Source organism: Manis javanica, chromosome 6, assembly GCF_040802235.1.
Source record: "Manis javanica isolate MJ-LG chromosome 6, MJ_LKY, whole genome shotgun sequence".
In the NCBI taxonomy this organism is placed as follows: Eukaryota; Metazoa; Chordata; class Mammalia; order Pholidota; family Manidae; genus Manis; species Manis javanica.
The window spans coordinates 55,951,728-55,975,470 of NC_133161.1; the positions used below are offsets into that span (position 1 = coordinate 55,951,728).

At 35.8% G+C, this 23,743-nt stretch overlaps 1 protein-coding gene and 1 non-coding gene across 10 annotated transcripts in view; both read right to left on the minus strand.

The window, feature by feature from the left end:
• The window catches only part of HDAC9 (histone deacetylase 9), a 938,800-nt gene that overhangs the window by 741,465 nt on the left and 173,592 nt on the right, over positions 1 to 23,743 (minus strand). The window lies entirely within an intron of this gene.
• Positions 17,820 to 17,923, minus strand: LOC118973161 (U6 spliceosomal RNA). Its single transcript, XR_005062398.1, has one exon. It is a non-coding gene; the product is annotated as a U6 spliceosomal RNA (small nuclear RNA).

The window sequence follows — 23,743 nt, forward strand, 5'->3', positions numbered from 1 at the left end:
ATTACACTTTCTGCTACATAAACTTGGTATCCTTCCAAGTTTAGGAATAAACTTTGATTTACTCTCTGACCTTATAAGTATGCCCTACTATGGCCTGTCTCCCTGTGCTAGGTTAAAGTGTACTTTGGGCATTAGGACACCAAGGAGAAAAGGGTCAAGGAGCTGCACATGTTCTTTAACTGCTTCTAAATGCAGTGGCTAAAAATTATCCAGGATTTCCAACATTTCTTTCAGCCAGAGTTCCAAGGAGCGAGAACGTTTGATGATAAAAACAGCCCTGGGTTCTAGCCAGTGCTGTCCACATGGAGAGTGGGCTACACTGAGTTAAGACTATACCCTCCACCAGGCAGCAGAGAGGACGGAATGCCCAGACCCATTTAGCTATGAGCCCATTGAGAAATGCAGTTCCAACATCCTTCTGGCTCATGGGCTACAAAGGGCTAAATTGTCAAGAGGGGGAAAGCTATACCCAATACAAATGAGCTGAATTCTTGCATGAACTTCCACAGCTTACCCTGAAAATCACAATGCACCTGCTTTCTGTTATTGTTTTGTTTTTGTTCTGTGGGTTTTACAATAGTCTTTTGACAAAAATTTGACCAAACACAGAAAAAAAGTTTTCACCAAGTGATAATCACTTCCCTTCAGTGCAAGTGTGGGACTGCTCTTTCTGCAAAGGGCCCTAAGACCTTGCAATGTCTTGTTTTAAGAAAAAGAATCATGAGGTTATCACTCTTATCTATTTCCCTAAGACGTAAAATGTTTTGTTTCTCATCAGGGATTCTTGGCCATCATTTTGGGATTTTCCTCTGCAATAGATAGAATATGCCACCAGTCACTAACAATAGTCTTAGAAATGTCATTAAATGCTTTGGCCTTTATTTCTTCATTTGTAAAATGGGGCTAATAATCCCTATTTCATAGAATTGCCGTGAACATTAAATAAGATCACTTATATAAAGGGCCTTCACACAATGACTAGCACATTGTAAATGGTCAAAAATTGATTACTACAATTACTACAACTAATCAGAAACAATATTAAAATAGTTTTATCTTCTCCATTCTGAAGGGGATATAACTGTGTGTGTGTGTGTGTGTGTGTGCGTGTGTGCGTGTGTGTGTGTGTGTGTGTGTCTGTGCACGTGCGCATGTGTTTCAGTTTTTTAAGGTGGATATAGGCTCATTGTGGCCCTTTTTCTAAAAGCTTTACTATATAGTTTTTAAAATCCTTTTCAGATCCATAATCCTATTGAATCAGGCATAAAACGTGTACTTAGTTTCAGGCAAACAATTGTTCAACAGAAGCCCCTTCAATTTTTAATTACTCTCTCTTCTCTCTCCAAGTTCACTGTTATTCTCTGATTTTTTTAAACTTGAAAGCCAGTCCAGGGTACATTGTTTATGTTATATTCAATAGGAGAAAAAAATAAGAAAGGGAATTTTATTCAGGACACTAACTCTAACCTTGAAATGTTATTTTCTGAACATTTGTTCTGCTCACTGAGCAAATTTTAGTCTTCAAGTCAGATGTCTAAATACAGTGCTTGAGCTCTGCTTAAAGGCTAAAAATATAGACTTCTGCACAAGGTGATGGTTACAAAGGAAGGTGTTTAGAATATGGTTCAATAGAAGCTAAGGTAATTGAGCATTTGCTATATAGTTCAGCCAGAGAATTTCTCATCTACACTGAAGCTTTGGAGTTAAATCTTAGGCTATTATCCTCGAAATATATTTTACTTGAAAAGAGAGTCAATTAAGTAAGTGGTTTCCTGAAATTCTTCACCAGGTTCTCAATTTTCATCATATGAAGACCGGAAGTCATAGAAGCCTCTGTCAGCCTCTCTCTTGTATGGAGCACCTATAAAAGGATGTTCCACAAAACATACTAAATCAGAACAGGAAGATTGGCCACAGAACCCATGTAGAATTTTCCCCCTCTTGAGAAAAACCTATTAATAGAAGTCAATGAATAGTTATGATGCCTGCCAATACCACATAAAACATGGCTATTGTATAGAAAGTTTATTACCTTCTAAGACACACCTAATATATTTTGGACTCAAAGACAAAGCTCTGCTCTAGAATCATGCACTTTAGGAACACCTTCCCAAAAGTAGAGTATCAAGGTCGGGATGGAAATCACAAAATTTAGAAAGACCTAGAATGGAATATCCTGTTTTCAAATGACATGTGAAGTGCATTTATTTTTTTTAAATTTAATCCTTTTAAGAAGTTGGAAAAGATATCATTGGGTGAAGAAAGGGAGATTAGGGTGTATAATAAAAAAATTTTGATGTGTGTGCTCATGAGACAAATATTACCTGAATGAGTGAATGAATGGAAGGAGTCATAACAACTTTAGAGAATCTCAATAGCTGTTTTATATGCAAGCTCCCTCTTTCAATATTTACTATATTTAAGTTTCATGAGGCTACCCTGTTTTTTTAATACTTTATCTCCAATGTCAAGAAACATACCCAACAAAGGTAGTTCCTTAGCAAATATTTGATGAATGGATGAATACATTTTTATTTTATTTTTATTTCCTTTTGAACTTTTCAATCATATTTAATAAGGTAATGCACAATTATTTTCTTTAACCTCTGAGAAGTTTCCTTTTTAACACCGACAGAAGAGAAGTAAAAAATGGAGTCAAAATTTCTTAATAAAATTTCATGTAGAAAAAATATTTGGCTAATTTACACACTGTAAGTGAACTTAAGCCTCTGAGAAAACAAGTTTCTAAAGAACATCTGTCCTTACCAAATGAGTAAAATGCAAACACAGATACATATTGGACATAAATTTGACCAGCTGTTTGCATCATCCTCATCATGAAGTCACTGGGTAGAAAAGATTAGAACATGAAAATTTCCCTAATCATTTCACTTATTCTTATCCCATAACAATTAGAATTGCCTACATACTACTTTTTAGTAAGAACAAGGGTATAACTAAAGAACACAGGGTGGTACAAAAGCAAAATAGGCAGGCAGCAAGACAAGGTTGCTAACAAACAGACAACAAAAACTTTAAAGTCTAAAGGAGGTCTTTCTCTAGACCACGCTTTGCCAAGCACATTTAACAGAAAGTAGTTTGCTACATTCAAACAATTCTTTGTAAATCAGCTTTTATTGTATATTGGAATTTCTTTTCTTTTTGGCAGAGACTTAGTTGTGTTTTTTTATATGGTGAATTAAATCTTATATATGTCTGGGATTGGAGTTCAATATCTTTTAAACTTTATTTCTAAAATGACATAAAGTTTACTTTAAAACACGAAACTTCCACGTCCATGTTTTTGAGTTTCCAGACTGGGACTTTCAGAATAGAATGCATACTTGCCTAGAAGAGGCAGCCTTTGTGATGGGGTTAAATGTTCAGTAGAAAAAAAACACATTTTTCTTTCTTAAATTACCAAGCACTTCATACCTTTCAAAGTGGCCCTTTAAAATCGAATGGGAAATGCATAAAAGATTATGTCTTTCTCTATATGCACATATTCACAATGTCCTTGGGCATTATTTCAGCAGGAAAATTCCTGTTTTAAAGTCAATTCAAAACAAAAGAAAAACATGCTTAAGAAATAACTGCATCTTATAGAATTTTAAACACTTCTCCTTTACCGTGTTACATAAAAGGCATATCTAAATTTAGACATATGTAGATAAACATGCTGATCCCTGAAAAACCCTAGACCACAGAAGTTCTAGGGAAAAGTCTGTATTACATTAAACATGAGACTCCATTTCCTTGTTTTGAATTATTGGTGCTGCTGTGGCAACCGCACAATAGAGAACTTTGTTGCACTCTCAGCAGAGCTATTTATATTATTTAACTTCTTCCCTGGGAGTTCTTCCTCTACTAAGTTCTTCCATTATTTCAATAAAGCCATCCATTCAAATTTTTTCTTTTTTAAATCGCTGCTAAATGTGAAAAATAAAACTTACCTTTGAACCATTTAGGGCAAACATTCTGGACATGAAACTAACATCTTGAAGTGTTTTAAGTAACCAAATACCCATTTCACAGATCATGGAATTCTGAAATAACTGGGTAATTTCCTGCAACTGAAATGAGTGGCGTATGATTTTTAAATGCTCTGAAAGTTTACCAAAATATCCAAAAATGGGAAATAGCTAGTTAGGTAATAATTAAAATACTTCAAAAGAGAAGAGATTTCTACAAAAGAAAAGCTGAGATGGTGTTCTTTCCTGACTGTAGGATGTTGCAAGTGTTTAAGATGAAGTAAGTACAGTCAGTGATAGACCTAGAAAAGGACTAACGCTAACTGATTCCATAAAAGTACAAATCATTTTAATTTCTTTCTTACCTTCTGAAACAAATAACCAAGCAAAGATTTGGTTTAATAAGTTTGATTGAAACTAGTAACATGTTAAACTGTTATTTCTTTTAATTAGTAAATTGGCTAGCCACTTAGTTGGACCTTAAGTAAGAACATTTAATGAGATCTTTCGAACACAGTAACTGATATTAATTCCCGTATTTCAAAATTAACCAAGACAGTCAAAAGAAGTTAGGTAATGACAAAATGAGGTAGGAAAAGAACTACCAGTGAATCTTCTCAAATTACTGAGAAATGTTTAGGGTCAAGCAGAAACTATCAAAATGGAAGAAAAGGGCTGATTCAAAAAGCCATATGCACCCCTATGTTTATTGCAGCACTATTTGCAATAGCCAAGATATGGAAGCAACCTAAGTGTCCATCAGTAGATGAATGGATAAAGAAGATGTGGTACATATATACAATGGAATACTATTCAGCCATAAAAAGAAAAGAAGTCTTGCCATTTGCAACAACATGGATGGATCTAGAGGGTATTATGCTCAGTGAAATAAGCCAGGAGGATAAAGACAACTACCATATGATTTCACTTATTTGTGGAGTATAAAAACAAAGGAAAACAGAAGGAAAAAAATAGCAGTAGACTCACAGATACTGAGAAGTGACTAGTGATTACCATGGGGGAGGGACTGGTACGTGTGCAGGAGGGAGGGAGAGAGGGATAGAGGGGCACAATAATTCATAATCACAATATAAGTTGATCACAGGGAATGCTGAACCACTTTGATGTACATTTGAAACCAACACAAGATTGTATATTAGTGACAATTTTAAAAAATTTTTTAATTCTATAAATAAATGAAAAGTTCACCTCTGCAGTTTCATCTGTCATTTCCCATACTAGTCCACATAAAGGGAAGTTCTCATTTTTCATTACACTGGCTAAGACCTTACACTTCTCTACCAATTTTTCACTTGCCGTTCCACCTGTCTGCCCTTTTCCCCATTTTTGCTGGTAAACTCACATTCACTTCTTTAGACTTGAATCAGCTGCCTTCTTTCGCAGCCCACCCAGTGTCCCCCACTCAAGCAGAGCTTGTCACTGCTTTTTCAATGCCACAGGCTATCATTCCTACCTCTGACTGAGTTTTCTCATCTTGTCATTATGAGGATGTTTTGTCTCATTCCCACAGTAAACTGGGGCCTCCTCTAGGGCAGAGTCCACAGAAAACTCACTATTCAAGTTTGAACCTACATTTTCTTCCCCTAGAATTGTTACTGAATGACTGGCAGTAACAGTATCAAAATGAACTTAAAATTAGTAATAAAAACTAGGACATGATTTCAAAAATTTACAATGTTTCAACATATTTCAAAATGTAAGTGTGCTCATAGAATGGAAAAAGAGATATAGCATATAGAAGAAAAGTTATAGGGACACAAAAAGAATACTTTAGGAGAAAAAGATGAAAAGGCCACTTATGTCACTGTCCACTATGACTATAAGCAAGTTATTTGGTAAATATTCCCCTATTAGTAATTTTTGGAAGTGAATATTATAAAGGGTAAAATGAATAAGCATAATTTCTAGTTTTATATTTGGCTCATGAAGAAAATGGATCGGATAAGCTATCATTTCAACTATTCCTTATTTCATTATAAAATGTAACACTACCCACTTTCTATGGAGGAAAAAAAAAATCACATATTGTCTCTTATTAAAACCTGTGCCCTCTGGAGGTACTCTGTCAAGCTGAGAAATGGCATGTCAGGAGACAGAATATGCTACAGAGACAGATGTCTCTATTCAAAATACATGTACAATGATCAGTCATACTCTGAACCCTCCTGAAAACTCAAATGCCATACTTAAAAGACAGTTACAGAAAGACCTGTTAAACTAATATCAAGAAGCTGATACACAGTGAATACATTACCCAAGAAATTTAAGAGTATTTTCAGAAGATGAGAAGATTTTGTGTTTTGCTAAGGTTCCATGTTTAAGAGTTTTAAATGAATTGTTAGAAGAAATATTGTGCCAAGGTCCATGTCCACTCTTGGTGTCCTCCTTGTCTTATCCTCCCTTGCTACAAGCTATGCATTTAATATACACATTCAGCTCATCACTAATTCCATTTCCAGTTTCATAAAGAATTTAGTATTTATCTTGAGCATGTCTTTGATTTTGTTTCATTTCTATGTAATCTTAAACAACACTTAGCAGCGTAAACATATTTTAAGATTTGTGATAAAAAAAGCCTAGTTCATTCATTCTCAGTCACATAATATCCCATTGCATGAAAATACCTCAAATTATTTGTCAGTTTACCTTCTGATGGATATTCAGTTTGATTTTTTTTCGGTACTATGAACAATGCTGACGCTTGATTTTTTCACCTAAAAATAATGTTTACACACACATATATATTCAAATCAAATCACTCTTTAAGTTTTTAACCTACTTCTTACAGAAATTATGGCATTAAAAGATTTGGAAGACAACCTCATTTATGAATGCATAATATTCCACAGAAGAAATGCATGATGTTAACCTGGCCATTTTCTATGTAAGTAGGCATTCTGGTATTTTTCCGACTTTTTGCTCTTTACAAATAATGTAGCCATCTTATACTATGCCTGTTCTACTAATAACATGAGAACTCAGAGACAGAAAAGGGAATAGAAAAATCACATTTCTAAGTTACCTATTCAAAAAAAATTTATTAATGTGACATTTTATGACGAGTAGCAGTGAAGGCATCATACCCGTCTTTAGACGAATCAGACTTCCTACCTTGAAAAGAGAGATGGAGATTCTGAGATGCGTATCAATAAGGAAGAAAAGAATCCTTGGTTTCTGCAAAGAATGTCAAAAGATACCCACATGACTTTTGCAAAGAGATTTACCTGAACTCAGAATCTTGAAGAAAACTGGGTCTACAGCCCACCTGATGTAACTCAAGAAAGTAAATTCAGTGAGATTTCTATAAGCAGAATTTCAACTGACTTCTCTGAAGACTTCACAGTCACCTGAAGTAACAGCTTGCAGCCACCATTATGGAAAGCCCTCAAAAGGAGCTTGCAAAATCTTGGGAGGGTGTCTTAAATCTTATGAAAGATAGAAAATAAAAAAAAGGTTTTCTCCTCAAAAAAAAAAATCTGAAACTATATCATTAGAAACCAAGGAATTCTTAACCTTCTAATATTTCAAACTCTTACTATCCAGATTACTCTTTCATTATTCATTTTACATTGTTCTGTGTCTCATTTCAACAGTACTTAAAAATTGTTGCATAATCTTAAGCCACAAAAACAGGTGAAAACTGAGATATATAATTTGTTTTTGTTTAAGGTAGTTGCAAAATTATTTCTTCAAAGGGATCCCACACTAACGTTAAGACATTACAAGATGCTAGAATACAATATGGCGTGTTTCAGCACTGGAAAGAAAAAGCAAGTTTACTGACTATTAAAATGGATCTTGAAAACTTAAAAAAATAAAAATAAACTAATTCATGCTAACATTTACTGAGTTTCAACCCCATAGTAGGCTCTTGGATAAGCACGGTATATACAAAGATAAGTGAGAAACACTGTATCACTTGCCAGGAGCTCGCTGTCTATCACAGTCATTCTCAACTGGGACGATTATGCCCCACAGGAGACATCTGACAATGCGAGGAGACATTTTCGGTTGCTACATCATGGGGGAGGGAGGGCACCACTGGCACATAGAGTGGGGAGGCCAGAGATGCTGCTAATCTTGCCACAACCAAGAATCATCCAGTCAAAAAGGTCAGTGGACATGGTGCTGAGACTGAGAAACCCTGGTTCAGCCTTTCTGTGTGGTCTGCCCACCTCCATGAAGCCCAAGAGATCTTCTCACTCCAATGACAACATGTATTAAGTTAAAAAGTGTACAGGTACATACATACACCGACAATCTCCATGAAACTACATATTCAGCCAACAGAATCCTGGTTCCCACACTCTTATTTCAAACACAAAGCTCTATACACTGATCAATGAACTCTGGAGACTGGCAAATGTGAAGATTTTACATCTGGGGCATACCCTTCAGGCTCTATTGAGGAGTTTCTTCTACTCTCTTTTAAAGCTTTAGACTTTAGAATTTTCTCAGGCAAGGAAAAGAAAACAAGGTATTTTTAACTACCTGCTCAATTGCTTAGAAAATTAGCTCTTAAAACATTGAAACACCCACTTCTCATTTTTTCCAAAGCCCTAGAGTAGCCAAGTGATATTAACCACTGAAATTTCTTGATGAGGAAATGTAAGTTTTCAAAGCTTTTTATTTTTCATGCTATTTATTTTGAAATATGTGTGTGTATTCCATATACATATATATATACTATAAATATTATATGTGGAGATATATATGTACATCTGCAAGACAACTGTGAAGTTGATACAGACCTAGCAGCAGCATCTTCTCTGAAATTCTAGAATATTCTATTTTGATAGACCCGCATGAGCTTTCAAAGAGCAGCAAACTTATCATAGCAATGGAAATTAAGTAATTATAAGTTCTTCAACTACAAATGCAGTATTTATTAGGCAAAAGAATCCTGATTTTGTGTAATGCTGTATATAATGAGACTGCACATTCCCTTTAGTCTTCCATTTGTTCAAATAACCATAGCGCAGCTGGTGGCAATAAAAGCTACTCAATTGTTTTCTTACTGTCTGAACTTGGAATAAATGGTCCAGCTTTAGAAAAGAAGTTGTTCTTTTGTCTGGTAAGTTCTTTCAAGTGGTTATCAATTTAAGTAGAGAAGTCAAAGCAGCCCATCAGTAAATACCTCCTCAGATAAAACATCGAATACCAGCCACCCCCGTTACTGAAAACACTGGTTTGGAAAATAAACAAGGACAAAATGGCTCACTGCTTTTAATCAGTGTAATGAATACCATTAACTCAAACTGCAAACTCCCTGTTCACCAAAACTGAATTATTTAGTTCCAATATCTTTCCAATGGTTTCTTTTTCTCTTTAAACTTTAATTAAAATCAACCACATTTGAAAATCGAGTAGCCTCAGCCTAAGAAAGGATTTTCAGCAAGAAACATTTTTTTAAACTTTGATTCTGGGAACCTCTCTGCCATTTGAAAATTCTTCAATTGAGCAGGAAATGCAGATTGTAGAACTCAAACAACCACAAAGGGAGTTACAAAATTCAAGTTGTTCAAAAAATTTCTGTGGAGAAAAGTCTTCTTCTTTAGAAAAAATAAAGGCACCTATCAAAGAAAGTATCAGCTCAAACAATTTATATATCAATCATATGTTTGTCAGTGAAACTTGGACATTGATAATGTTTTCTAAAATAACTGGAATACACAATGAATACACAATATAATTGATATTTTGGAATAATCTTATATGATATTTTCTACTGTTCTCTTTGATTTCAGAATATTCTAATAAGCTGAGTATTTTTATTAGCTCTATCGGAGTTCTCAAGAAAATATTAATTGATCAAGAAATGTGCATTTTAAATTATTCCACCAGCTGTGAGCAGAACCAACATTAATTAAGACTGAATTTGTTCATTCCTGGTGCTCAGCATGCTACCAAGTACTAAACAGAGGAATAACAAAATTGGAAATACATAAGAATGGCTTCATGGAATTTTTGTTTAGATTTTCACAGTATTTATGTATACACCTAATATGAATTATCAACCATGTACAAAGCTATGTAAAAGATAGAACCAGAAGCACAAAATATTTCCAGTTAAGAAAATAAATGACAAAAGAGGCCTTAATAGGAATATGTTGGATATCATGGGGGAAACAAGCCCCAAACAAAAGGAACATGCATAGACTCTCTGACCCAACTCTACTTTCTGGGTGTTCACCAGCCACACACACAATAGATTCATCAGAAAACAACTCTTGGTGAAATGACACAATATTCCTCTTTGGCAGGCACATTGATTTTTTTTTCTTCAAAGTAAGAAATGTCTGATCTTCAGGTTTAAAATTCTGTGATAGAAAACAGCATGAGCAGATAGGCTCACAACATACTGTTTCCAGCAACTTTTCTGTGTATATCATGATTTTTGCTTTGTTCTCTTTGCTTCAACGATCATGGAGATTATTATAATTGACAGTGCATCTGGTCAGTGGAAACACCTAATATTGATTTCCCCTTGTTCTGAAGAAAGAGACAAGTTTTCTTTGAATATTTTCAGGATCTATTTTTCTACAGTACCTAACATAGACTTGAACTAAATCAAATTCACTATTTATAATAAAAGCCGTTGCTGTTCTTCAATACTCATTACGTCTCTTAAACACATATTCTGTGAGCTTAATAATACATAATGATGGATAAACATAGACAAATCTGGGCACAATGTTTGAATATCCCTAGAGTGACTGAACAGTTTTCCCTTAATGGCACTAAAGTATACAGCAAAAAGTAAATGGAAAAGATGTGGTCTATCTAATACCATTCAGATGCAGTGAACATTTTTTAAGGCTAAATAGCTAAATTTCTAAATTCACTTACATAAACAGCCTTTTCTTACAACTTAAAATTTTGGCTAATTAGAGGCTAAATTTGAAGCAAAAACTTTGAGATGTCAATAAGATAGTAAATTAATGTTCCCCATAAAAACTAAAATTCATATAGCAGGCATACACTGTATGGGTAAAATTGCAATATTTCCAGAATCTCTCACCTAGCCTTAGTGCACCTCCATATCAATAGGTGTTTCCAAGGGGTGGAGAGAAGTAGCCATATTCATATCAATAGGGGAGCAAGGGCATATCTGGACTGGAGAGGATGGATGGAGTGGGCTCTTCTGCTACAGCCCAGTCATGAGAGACACAGATGAACAGAAGTGGACAACTGCTTGGAAGCAATAAACGGATTTCTCCCACTTTATTTCTCCCTTTGACTGATTTTGGTTCAAAGGTATTTTGCCCCAGGCTGGGAAATTATATTCCCCTTGGAGTTACACATGGGTAAGACTCTTAATAGGAATCATCCTTTCTAAAATAGTAATGTGTTAGTCCTTCAAATGAATTGCTGGCTTCTATATCCATGTCACTCTTATATAATGAGTATATGTACAATCATTTTCAGCTAGCTAAAATTTCCTATATCTAATTTCACTGTGGTTACAAAGTACTTTGCTTGTGCAATAGTACAATAAGTTTCTTAAAACCATGATGTGTCTAGAACTTCAAAATTAATTGATTAAAGCATGTGCGTGTATGTATATATATTTACTTTGTTTTTTTCTTCTTTGACCCATTGGTTATTTAGTAGCATGCTCTTTAATTGCTACATATTTGTGAACTTACCAAATTCCTCTTTAATTTCTAATTTCATTCATTGTGGTCAGAGAATATATTTTACATAATTTCAATCCTTTTAAATTTATTGGAAATTTTTTTATGGTCTCTCCTAAAAAATAATCCTTGTTCATTTGAGAAGATATGTATTCTGCTGCTGTTGGGTAGAGAGTTCTACAAATGTTTGTTAGGTCTTCTTGGTTTACAGGGTTATTAAAGTCTTCTATTTCATCTGTCTAGTTCTTCTATCCATTATTATAAATGGATGGTAAAATCTCTAACTATTGTTGTATTTTCTAATTCTCTCTTTAATTCTGTCAATGTTTGCTTCAAGTATTTTTCAGCTTTTATTAGTTGCATAGATGTTTACAATTGCTATATCTTCTTCAGGGATTGAGCTTTTAATCATTTCATAAAGTCTTTTTTTTTTGTTTCTAACAACAATTTTTGTTTTAAAGTCTAATGTTTCTGATCGTAGTATTGCCACTTCAGCTCTCCCTACTGTTGGCATAGTATATCTTTTTGCATCCTTTTACTTTAAACTATCTGTGTCTCTGAATAACATGTGTTTCTTGTAATACAGGATACAGACAGATGGTGTTTTCTGTTCTGCCAGTATCTACCTTTTGTTGGATTATTTAATCCATTTACATTAAATAATGGTAATATAGAATTTGTTTACCATTTTATTTGTTTTCTATATCATGTCTCTTGTTGCTCTATTGTTCATTATTGCCTTCTTTTGTTTTAGATATTTTAAAGTATACAACTTAATTTCCTTATTTTTTAAATACATTTTTAATGGTTTTCTTAATCCATGGGGATTACAAATATCTTAATTTACAACAATGTAGTTCAGATTAACGTTAACTTAATTTCAATAGTATACAAAACTTTACTACTACATAGCTTTGTTCCCTCCCCTGCTTTTGTGTTATTGTTGTCACATAATTACTTCTTACTACACTATTAACCAACCAAGTTTTATAGTTATTTATTTACGCAGTTGTCTTTTAAATCAAGAGAAAAAAAGTTTTGAACAAAAATACATTTATATTGCCTTTTATAATTACTTATGTAGTGCTCTTTATTTCTTCATATGGATTTAAATTGTGGTCTAGTATTTTCATTTTAGCCAGAAGGAATTCCTTTAGTATTTCTTGTAGGGCAGTTCTGCTAGTTACAAATTCTCTCAGTTTTTGTTTATCTTAGCATATCCTAATGTCTTCTTAAATTCTAAAGGGCAATTTTGCTGGATATAAAATTTTTGGTTAACAGTCTTTCAGCATTTTTCATATGCTATACTACTGCCTCTGGTCTCCCTGGTTTCTGAAAAGAAATCTGCTGAAAATCTTATTGATTTGATGAGTCACTTCTTTTTTTTGCTCCTTTCAAGATTCTCTGGTCTTGCATCATCAGTTTTATTATTAGGTATCTAGGTGTGGCTTTCATTGACTCTGTCCCATTTGGAGTTTGTTGAGCTTCTTCAGACGTGTAAATTCATATTTATCATCAAATTTGGGGAGTTCTCATCCATTATTTCTTTAAATATCCTTTCTCTTCCTTTCCTCTCTCCCCTTTCCTCCTGAAACTTCCATCATGTGTATGCTGGAACACTTGATGATGTCCCACAGGTCTCTAAGGCTGTGTTTATTTTTTCACATTCTTTTACCTCTCTGTTCCCCAGACAGAATAACCTCATGTATCTCCAAGTTCACTAATTTTTTTCTTCTGCTAGCTGAAATCTGCCAGTTAGTTCCTCTAGTAAATTTTTCATTTCAGTTATTGTACTCTTCAAGTCCAGAATTCCTATTTGATTCTTCTTTATAATGTCCAACACTATCAATACTGTAATTTGGTAACACATTGTTCTCATACTTTCCTTTAGTTCTTTAGACATAGTTCCCTTTAGGTTTTTGAACATATTTATAATAGCTAACTAATTCCTTCTCAAGTTAGTTTAATGTCTGGGCTTTCTCAGGAGCAGTTTTTACTTTTATTTTTTCTTATGTATGGGCCATATTTTTATATTTTTTACATAGCATACTTATTTTTTGTTGAAAACTAGACATGTTAAATAATAATGTGACAGCTCTAGAAACCACTGTCCTCTCTCATCTCTAGGGTTTATTGTTTGGGCTGTTTATAGTTGTTTCTTCTGTTGTGGCTTGCCTCTGCTTCTGCTGTGGTTTGCTTAGTAACTTTTCTGAATTCTTTAAAGTTTGTATTTTTGTCATGAGCAGCCATTGAAGTCACTGCTCACTTAGATTTGTGATAAGCTAGTAACTAAATAAAATTTCCTAAAATGCCTCGAACCAGTATGTTTCTCAGACTGTGCCAAGGGGCTCTGCATACATGTTGGGGCACAGATCCAACACTCTGGTGGACAGTTTATAACTCTGCCTTAGCCTTCACTTCCTCCCTGTACAAAGGCTGAAGGTCAAACAGAGGTGAGAGATTTGGGCTTTCTCAGGTCTTTTCTGGTATGTGCACATCTCTGTACATACCTCTTAAAGTAGACCCTAACAAAAGTTTCACTGTTATAAAAAGCAAGACACTGACACATCCTCAATATAAATTCTTATTAAATGACATAGACCTTAATTTACTGTGAATACGTCCTTCCCCATTAGCTAATATTTCTCTGCCTGGCTCTGAATGAGTCATGGTCCTATGTTCATCAGAACAAAGTTCTGTCAGCACATTTTACAGATGATTTAAAAACCAGAACTGATCCAAGCATTAAAAGTGAAAATGTTACAAAGTTTGCATACTTCAATACAACTTTGAAGATTACAGTGTCAGAAAATGTCAAAGTGCTTCTCTTTTCAAGTTAAAGTTCTAAACAGTTGTATTAAAAACTCCTGAGATCAGTATCTCTTGTAACCCACTCCCCAGCCAGAGGTTTTTTGTTTTTTGCACATACTCAGCACATAAAGCTCATTCATGGATGAGTTTATGTAACTAAAAGCTTTGACTTTTAGGTTTGTTCAGGGACCTTCCTATGAGATGCTATGGAATCTCTCCAGTGCTACTTTGTTGTTGGAGCTCATCTGATAGGTGCTTTCCATGAGGATGAGAAAGAGCACAGCATCTTCAAATGCAACCCATTCTTTCACAGAAGTCATCAGAGACTCTGTACTTGGACATTCCCAGGATCAATCCATCCTTTTTCCATTTTTTCCCCACATAAAGCTAGGTAAGAAGGAAATAGCCAATTAAGAAAGCCATGTTTGGAATTGACATATGAAAATCAATTCAAACATTTAGAAATTTCACCTGACTAAATCTTAGACAAAATGGTAATCTGTTTTAAAGATGAATAATTGGATTTTATGTTATGTTGATGAAAATTAACATGTTATTTTGCATCTGGTAGCTTTTGGTTAACTAATAATATCTGTCTTAAAATTAGCTGGCTGATGATCACAGTAGGATACAGTTAGGTCTTAAATTTGTCTAATTAAAATATTTTTATTAAACCTAGCAATACATTTAATGCCTGAAATAAACTGATTCATATCAAATGATACACAGTTATGGTAAAAGGTCATTTCAGTACTACTCTATTTTTAACTCCTTGAGAAGAAAAAAAGTACCATAAGTGGAAAAATCTATTAAAGAAATGCAAAATGCAAATATAAACACAAACGAGCCAAGAAAGGAAAAAGTTAAGGCCCTTAGGTTAACAACCACTTGGTTATTTAAACTTAGTATGTGTTTAATTAAACCATTAAATAGTATTTTAATGTAACACAGGTGAAATGCAGAGCAGTTAATGTTTCTACAAGAATTAACTTCCTCATTTTCCTCTTCCCCATATTTAAATATGTAACCTTTGAGTTGGGTTAGCCCTTTGCAGTTAATTGCTTTGTTTTGGTTTTATTTGAAAAAGGAAAGAATAAAGCAACTATCAGTATTTAGTATTATTAACATTTAAATGGCCCTTGTTGGTTAAAAATAATATCTTTGCAAGAGGAATACATTATAGGATGTGATACTATCATTGCTAGAATTGACCTTCTTGACTAGATGTCAGTTCTTAAACCAGGTGGTATTAACAAGCCACAAATCACTATGCTAAAATAAATCAAAAGAAAATCATTTAGTTGTATTATTTTATTTTTAGAACAAGTAGCTACAATGCAAAAATGAAATCATGAAAGTGTCTTCACTTATTTACTTCACCAACAAGAAAAATAATCCCTAGGGAATATGCCTTTGCCTTTACTAACTTCACTCCACAAAACTTAAAAACACAATCAGAAAAAGTCAACAGAATTTCCTTTCTTGGCATTTGAAAAAAAAGTGCCCCAGGAAACACTGCTACCTTAATCTCATGCTTGTTTTTTTCATAAAACACCAACCTTTTCACTGATACTCTCTATTGCATCTTAGATACAAAATTAAGCTTATTTTGGAGTGGTAATGAAAGTGAGAATCCTACCTATTATACCCGTGGAGTTACAGTCTGATGATTTCTGTACTTGTGTGATTACCATATGATATACTATCCCAGTGGACTGTGATGCATACACTGGGATCATTAAGAATCTATTCCTGAATGAGTGGGAGAGAATGGCAGTGCTCACTTCAGAGAAGCTGAGTATAGTTTCCATTAGAATACATTTATTTTGTTAAGTCAGAAACAGCTATAAAATTGTTCAACATGTCCACTTATGTTTTGGAATCATAAAGTACCTATCCAATGACTGGTTCAGTTGATTTAACAGATTGACTCTTACCTTCTGTATATACAGCTGTCGATCTAGATCTGGATGACTTCCCAAGCATGAACCCAGCCATTCCACCGAAGTCAGTTCCCAGGAAGAGAGGACTATAATTTCCCAAATCAGCCTATTTTGTATATTCATGCTATTTGAGAATAAATGGCCTGGTCATTCATTATCTCCTAGTTATTCATTTACTCCCTTGGGTAATAAGCAATGCTTTAAAAGCAAATCTAAATTCCAGCTCCAGCCACTTACTGGTTCCATGACTTTGAAAAAATTGTTATTTCTTTATAAATTCAGTGTCCCTATCTCCAAAGTACAGAAAAAAGAATTTCTCCTAAGACTGTTGTTCTGAGTAAATGAAAGTGTTTTTAAAGCCCTAAAAATAGTGTCCAGCAAAGAATAAGCACCCAATAAACGCTAGCCTTCTCAATAGCAGTACTGCCAATGCTCAGAAGCATTACCAAAGAGCAAACACCTTTGGTTAGTAAGTATTTGACCAGGTTTAAAAGGCAGGCACTGGGAAATGATTAAAGGCATTGGTTGCTAGACTAGATTTGACTTATAATTATTGTAGTGAGCATCATCCATTGTTCATTCAACTATTTACTAAGCATCTTTTTAGTGCTAACCAGATGCTATGCAGGAAAACAAATACAAGAATTTCTCCCAAAGGCTTACATTACTGTAGGAATATAAAACAAATACACATAGTATGAGATTGGAGAAATTATAGCCAATGCCAAAAGTGAAGTATCAAGTGCTTAAAGATGAGGAACTCATATCAGGTAAAAGGGTTATTATACTATGAAATACTTCTAAAGAAGATAAGAGTTCTGAATATATTCCTTTGATTCCACTTTTTCATGCCCAATAAAATCGGGGTCCAAAGGAGATCTCAAGAGTAAATATTAAATTATTTTATCCAATCAATATTTACTGAGAACCCAGTATGTGCTTTCTACTTTATTACACTAAACCTCATATAATACTCATGCATAAATAAGACTGAGCCAAGTTTCTTCATCCATAAAAATCTGTAGAATAGGAACAACTACTACAGCACTTTGCTTGCCCAGGTGTTTCTTAGTTTTGTTAACTTGTTTACAACTCAGCCCCCATTAGACTGCTTAAGATTGCTTCTTAGAAACAGCTACCATGTCTTGTTCCTCTTTGCATCCCAAAGTAATTGACATAATGCACCACACATATTGGATAATAACTAAATTACCTAAGTGTCTAACATTTTTACTCATGCTTGATGATGGCAAAAGCATCGAATCTCCTCTTAACCAGCAAAATATTTTCATTTCATGTACTTTCTCAGGGAGAGAATCTCTAAATCCACTGTTATGTAAGACTTAGCAAAAACTCAGTTAAGAGAAACAATATTTTTTAAATGTTTAGTTGTTACAAATAAAAATTGTATATATTTATTTTTATTTATTTTTATTAAAACTATGGAACGCTTCACGAATTTGCGTGTCATCCTTGCGCAGGGGCCATGCTAATCTCTGTATCATTCAAATTTCAGTATATGTGCTGCTGAAGCGAGCACAAAATTGTATATAATTTAAAGTATATGATGGGATGCTTTTAATATACACTCTAAAATGATGACCACAATCAAGTTAATTAGCATATCATCATTTCCCACTGTTACCATTTTTCATGTATGTGCAGCAAGAACACTTGAGATCTACCATCTTCAAATTTTAAGTATACCGTACACTATGGACTATAGTCACCATGCTGTACATTAGATCTCCAGAACTCACTCAACTTACAGTGAAAGTCTGTACCCTTTGATCAATAAAAATTATCTGAATGTCCAGTAAGTCATCTCACATACTTGAAATCAGAGCTCAAAATTCCATTGAAGATTCTGATTCTGAGATGGGGACTGAGAGTCTACATTTCTAACGAGCCCCAGTGATGTCAAGGCTGCAAGTCTGCTGGTCCTGGCTCGAAACAAATCACGCTCACAGTTTGTGCTGGTGTTCATTTTCTGGCCTAAACAGAAGTGCTTTCCTGGACGCAGCTTAGGCATTAAAGCAATTAGCCAAAATCATTGTACAAAGGTACTAAGACAAGCTTTGCCCTACTTGCTTGGATTTTTGAGAACATTCACCATCTTTGGGGCTTCTCCTGGAGGACCCACTGCAGAGATAACCCTGGACTTGGTATTAGGAAGAGTGGTGCTCCTCCTGAGCATCTGGCTGTTCTTATACTGCAGACAGTATCAATCTTAAAGACCTACAGTCTTTCCTTCTTTTCTGTGACTGTTAGATAACTCAGAGACAGTTCTGTGAGCCCTTTATCTATAGGAAATGGGTGGCACCTTAGCATTTGAATTTTATATACAGCCTTATCTTAAAGATTTCACTTTTTCTTCCTTTATTTTGTATTTGCTCTTATTTCCCTACATTTTGGCATTTGTATTGTTATATTTATACATTTTAAACAGACTTAAAAATCCTGTTCAATATGAGAGAAGACTGAAAGTAGAGGAGGAAAAACAGATTTTATCATTTATAAAAACTACAAAGCAGCTGACTAAAATTTTTTTTAACTGACTCAAATTATTTTTAAGAAACATGGGATTCCAAAAGCATTAATATCATTCCCATTGCTGATGACAGTGGGTTTTCTTATAGCAATAAGAGAGAGCACAACTGGAGAGGTAGGAATGCTCATGGCTCACCATTGACTGTCTGATTTACTTGAAGCTCATTTATGATGTACCATCAATCTCATCACTCAGACTGGGGATTAAGAACCCTTGTCATTACTCCACCTAGCTTTTCTGAAATCCAATCACAACTCTGAAGCCCCACAGTATTTTCTATATTATTTTTGCTATCTCTCAAATGCTATGCAGCACTGTTATTATAACATCACGCTTTTATACTTTTGTGTCCCTCACTTCACCTAGCGCCCTAGTTTCCACGCAGCCAGAATCAATATTACTTTCTGCTATTAAATAACAGCATTACTATTTTTATGTAGGAACCCTACAATAGAGGGCACTGCATAATAATCTCAGACAGTCAACACAGAAAACATGAAAATCTAAAAATCTAGGGCAAACAAAATTAGCCCTTCAAGTTATTATGAGAGGAAAGCCCTAGATATGCTAGGATGGCAAATTTTGAAGTCATTTCAGCAATTAAGATTTTTTAATACTGCTTTCAAAGTTATCCTAATCATTTCACTCCATTGTAGAAACTCATCAATGTCTCATCAAAGATGTCTGTAAAGCTGCCTGATTTTTAAGGCTGTCAAGGATATGGCCACAACCTGTTTCCAAGCTGAATAATTTCCCATTATTCTTTTATGTATTTAATTCTTCAGCCAAATCAATCTGTTTGCTCATATCAAATGGCTCCTCTATTATTTCTTTGTCTTGTTTATACCATGCTCCCTGCCTGAAATACCATTCATGCCTGTCACACAGCTAACTCCTATCCCTCCTCCAGGAAACAATGAAAATGTTCCTCCTTCATGTTGTTACTTTTCCTTGTTCTCTGACCTGAAAGGAATATTACCTCTATCATATTTATACCACTTAGTATCTGTCTCCTGACTACTAACAAAGTACAGCTGACCATTGAACAGTGCAGAGATTAGGGCTGCTAAACCCCCACAGTCAAAAATCCATATATAACTTTTGACTCTCCCAAAACTTAACTACTAATAGCTACTATTGGTGAGAAGCCTTACCAACAACAAAAGCAGTCAATTAACACATATTTTTCTTATATGTATTACATTCTGTATTCTTACAACAAAATAGTCTAAAGAAATTTTTATAAAAGAATCATAAGGAAGAGAAAGTACATTTATAATACTGTACAGTATTGAAAAAAAATGTGTGTAAGTTGACTCATACAGTTCAAACTCATGTTCAAGGGTCAACTGTACTGTCTTTGACTATATTTGTTTTTGTCTGTATATGATATGTGTTAACTGGTTAACTCCCCAAAGGAAGTTATGGCTACTTTTGTTAATATTCTGAAAACACCTACCTCACTCTTTACAAATTAGCCTTCAGATGTATGTTGAATAAACCCATGGACAAACTCCTGGTAGACATGCATCAGCAGCTCATTATAAAGCAAAGAAAGGGTTGTTTGTTTATTTGTTTGACTTATAAAACAAGCCTCTTTTAATTACACCTACCAATTAAGGTGTGTGCATAAGCATACATTCATAATTTTGCAAAACACACGTGAAGTGTATAAATGTTCAGCCTGTGTATTACAGTTTTGATTATTCGTGGGATATCTTTCCTTCAGAGAGGTTGATAAAAGCTGCTCATGAAGTGTAAGTCTACATAATAGTACTTGCTTTGGTACTACTGCACTTAATAAAGCACTTAAAAATTCATATCCAAGTACAGAGTGCTCTAAATTACAGAATTCAAATTATTTCAAATGTGTGATTAAATATGTTATAAAATTATTTTTCACAACACTTATTTTATTTGTTAAAAAACATATGTTCTTCCTCAAAATAACTTCCTATTTGTGAACTATTACTCAGCCACATACTTCCTACAATCAGCAAAGGTTACCTCAGATAAACCTTGATTTTACAATATTTGAGAGACTTTCCTGTGCTTCTCTATACCAACAGAAAATTTGTGAGTCATAGGTAAATGACAGGAGCAGTCCTAGAGGTCATTTTTCCTTAATACAACTATCTGAGATAAAATTTGTTTTGCAATTTAATATTTTCTATATTATTTTCTGTAATATTTCCTCATATACATGATTGTGTTTGCTTCATAGCAACAATGAAAACAAATATCAGTATTATCTGTGTTTTTCAGAAGACACAATAGAGTCTTAGAGAAATTAAGTGCATGGCTCAGGAATGCATGGCTAGTTAAGGGCAATACTCAAATATCTTTACTTCAATCTTTACAATATCACATTTAGTTTAAGATATGAGGTGCTGAATTAGCCTTCTTTCATTTCAGCTTGAATTATATTTGTATGGTCATTTCTCTAAATATAGCTGTGTTGGCAGCCGCGCTCAGAAAATAGCGCCCAATGCAGGGCAGCCGGATGGCCCCGAACTTCCTAATGACAAATCATCCCACACCACTAAACTACATGCTAATTGCGCCTTGGCATAAGGACCAATGAGATCCACCAAATTGTTATGCTAATAAGGCATATGGAGCCGCACCAACCAGGTCAGAGCATGAGAACTATATAAGCAAGCCTCTCCTTCCCCTCTGGGTCCTGCCCAACTCATTTGTTTCACAAAGAGCTGAAGAATAAAGCTTTCTGCAGAAGAATCCTGCTGTTGTTGCGTGCTGTTCTTGCCGGTGAGGACGGGGCACGCGACAAGTGGTGCCGAATCCTGGGAACCAGAACATCACCGGCACAGGGAGGACCCTTCAGACATCTGGAGAGGATTCAGAACTGCAGGTCAGAAGAAAGCCCGGAGGGGTAAGTTCCGAGAGGCCCCTGCTTTTTAGGATGATGGTTGATGGTTCTCTGTAAATAAGGAGGCACCATGGGGAATGCACCGTCATTAGTCACGGCGCTGCAGACAGCTCTCAAAGAGCGAAACTTGAAGGTCTCCAGCAAAGTCTTAGGATCTTTTGTGAAGGAGATAGACCGTGTGGCCCCCTGGTTCATTTGTTCAGGGTCCCTCTCAATCCCGAGCTGGGACAAACTGGGGAAAGATCTTAATAGAGAGGAGGAGGGTAGCCTGAGGGGAGGCACCAGGCCCCTCTGGAAACTGATTAGAGCTTGTCTGCAAGATGAGAGATGTGAAAAGGTAATAAAAGAAGGTCAGAGAGCATTGACAGATATCCAAGAGAGCATGTCAGAAACGGAACGGGAAACAGAGAGCGCGCGCGGCCGAAAAAAGGCCACAAAAACGAAAGTAAAGAAACCCCAGAGTGAGGGAGAAAGCCCGCCTAGGGCAAAAGCGAAAGAGCCCCGAGAAGCGAGTGACGATCGCCTCGGAAAAAATAGTAAATACCCCTGGAAAGAGTTGAGGGACCTCCAACTCTCCAATAGGGAATCTGAGGAGGAATTAACGTCCGCAGAGGAAGGGGAAGAAAATAAAACCGCAGAGTGCAGAAGTAAGGGAACCAGCAAAGTTGAAAAGCGGACCAAGGAAAAAATGAAAGTAGGGTGTCCCCCGACGCCCGTTGCCCCGCCACCTTACGTGAGTGGTGCACTCTCCTTTTGCCACCCAGATACTCTTCAGGCAATTAGACAAATGTTTCCTGTATTTGAGGATAACGGTATACCCTCTCACCAACCCCTGAGTCATAAACAAGTTAAAGACTTAGCGGAATCCGTCCGAGCATATGGGGTCAGTGCCAACTATACCATAGCACAAGTTGAGAGATTAACAGAGACAGCCATGACACCTGCAGACTGGCAATATGTGACCAAGGCGTGCCTTTCCAGTATGGGACAGTACATAGAATGGAAGGCCTTGTGGCATGATATAAGCATGACTCAGGCGCGCGCAAATGCGGCTGAAGGGCAGCCTGCATGGTCATATGATATGCTGACGGGCCAGGGCCAGTGGGTAGCCAATCAGACCGTCTACCCATTACAGGTCTATGCACAAATAAACGCATGCGCCGCCAAAGCATGGAAAGCCCTCACCAACAAAGGAGAAGTATCAGGCAATTTGACAAAAATTATTCAGGGGCCGAGCGAGCCATTTTCTGACTTTGTCGCTCGTATGATGGAGGCCGCAGGCAGAATATTTGGAGATCAGGAACAAGCGATGCCCCTGGTAGAGCAATTAGTATTTGAACAATGTACCAAAGAGTGTAGACAGGCGATTACACCCTGGAAACAAAAAGGAATGAGTGCATGGCTAAAAGCCTGTAGAGAGATAGGAGGACCACTCACCAATGCGGGTCTAGCCGCAGCCATATTGCAGAGCCACAAACAAGCCAGGATCGCTAACAGAAGTATTAAATGCTTTCACTAATCTGTCACGAGACCTGTCCCAGTATCTTTCAGGAAACTGGTCCCAAGACTTCGATGGGACACTAGAAGAGCTGCGGCGAGAAATTATCCACATCAACTCCACCCGTCTAGATATCTCCGTAGCAGAAGGACTCTCTTCCTGGTTCCTCAGAGCTCTCTCCCACATCAAGGAGTGGGCGGGCATGGCTGGGATGGGCGTGTTCATGCTTGGAGGTCTCATGCTCCTACTCTAGTTGTTATGCAGACTCCGCAACCAACATAAGCAGGACAAGGTGATCCTTGCTCAAGCCCTAATGGCGATAGACGTTAGCGCCTCTCCCCAAGTGTGGCTCAACATGCTTAAGAAGGAAGCTCGGCTTTAGCTTGAGGTAGCTCTTGCACCCTGAGCCCATGTGGCACTG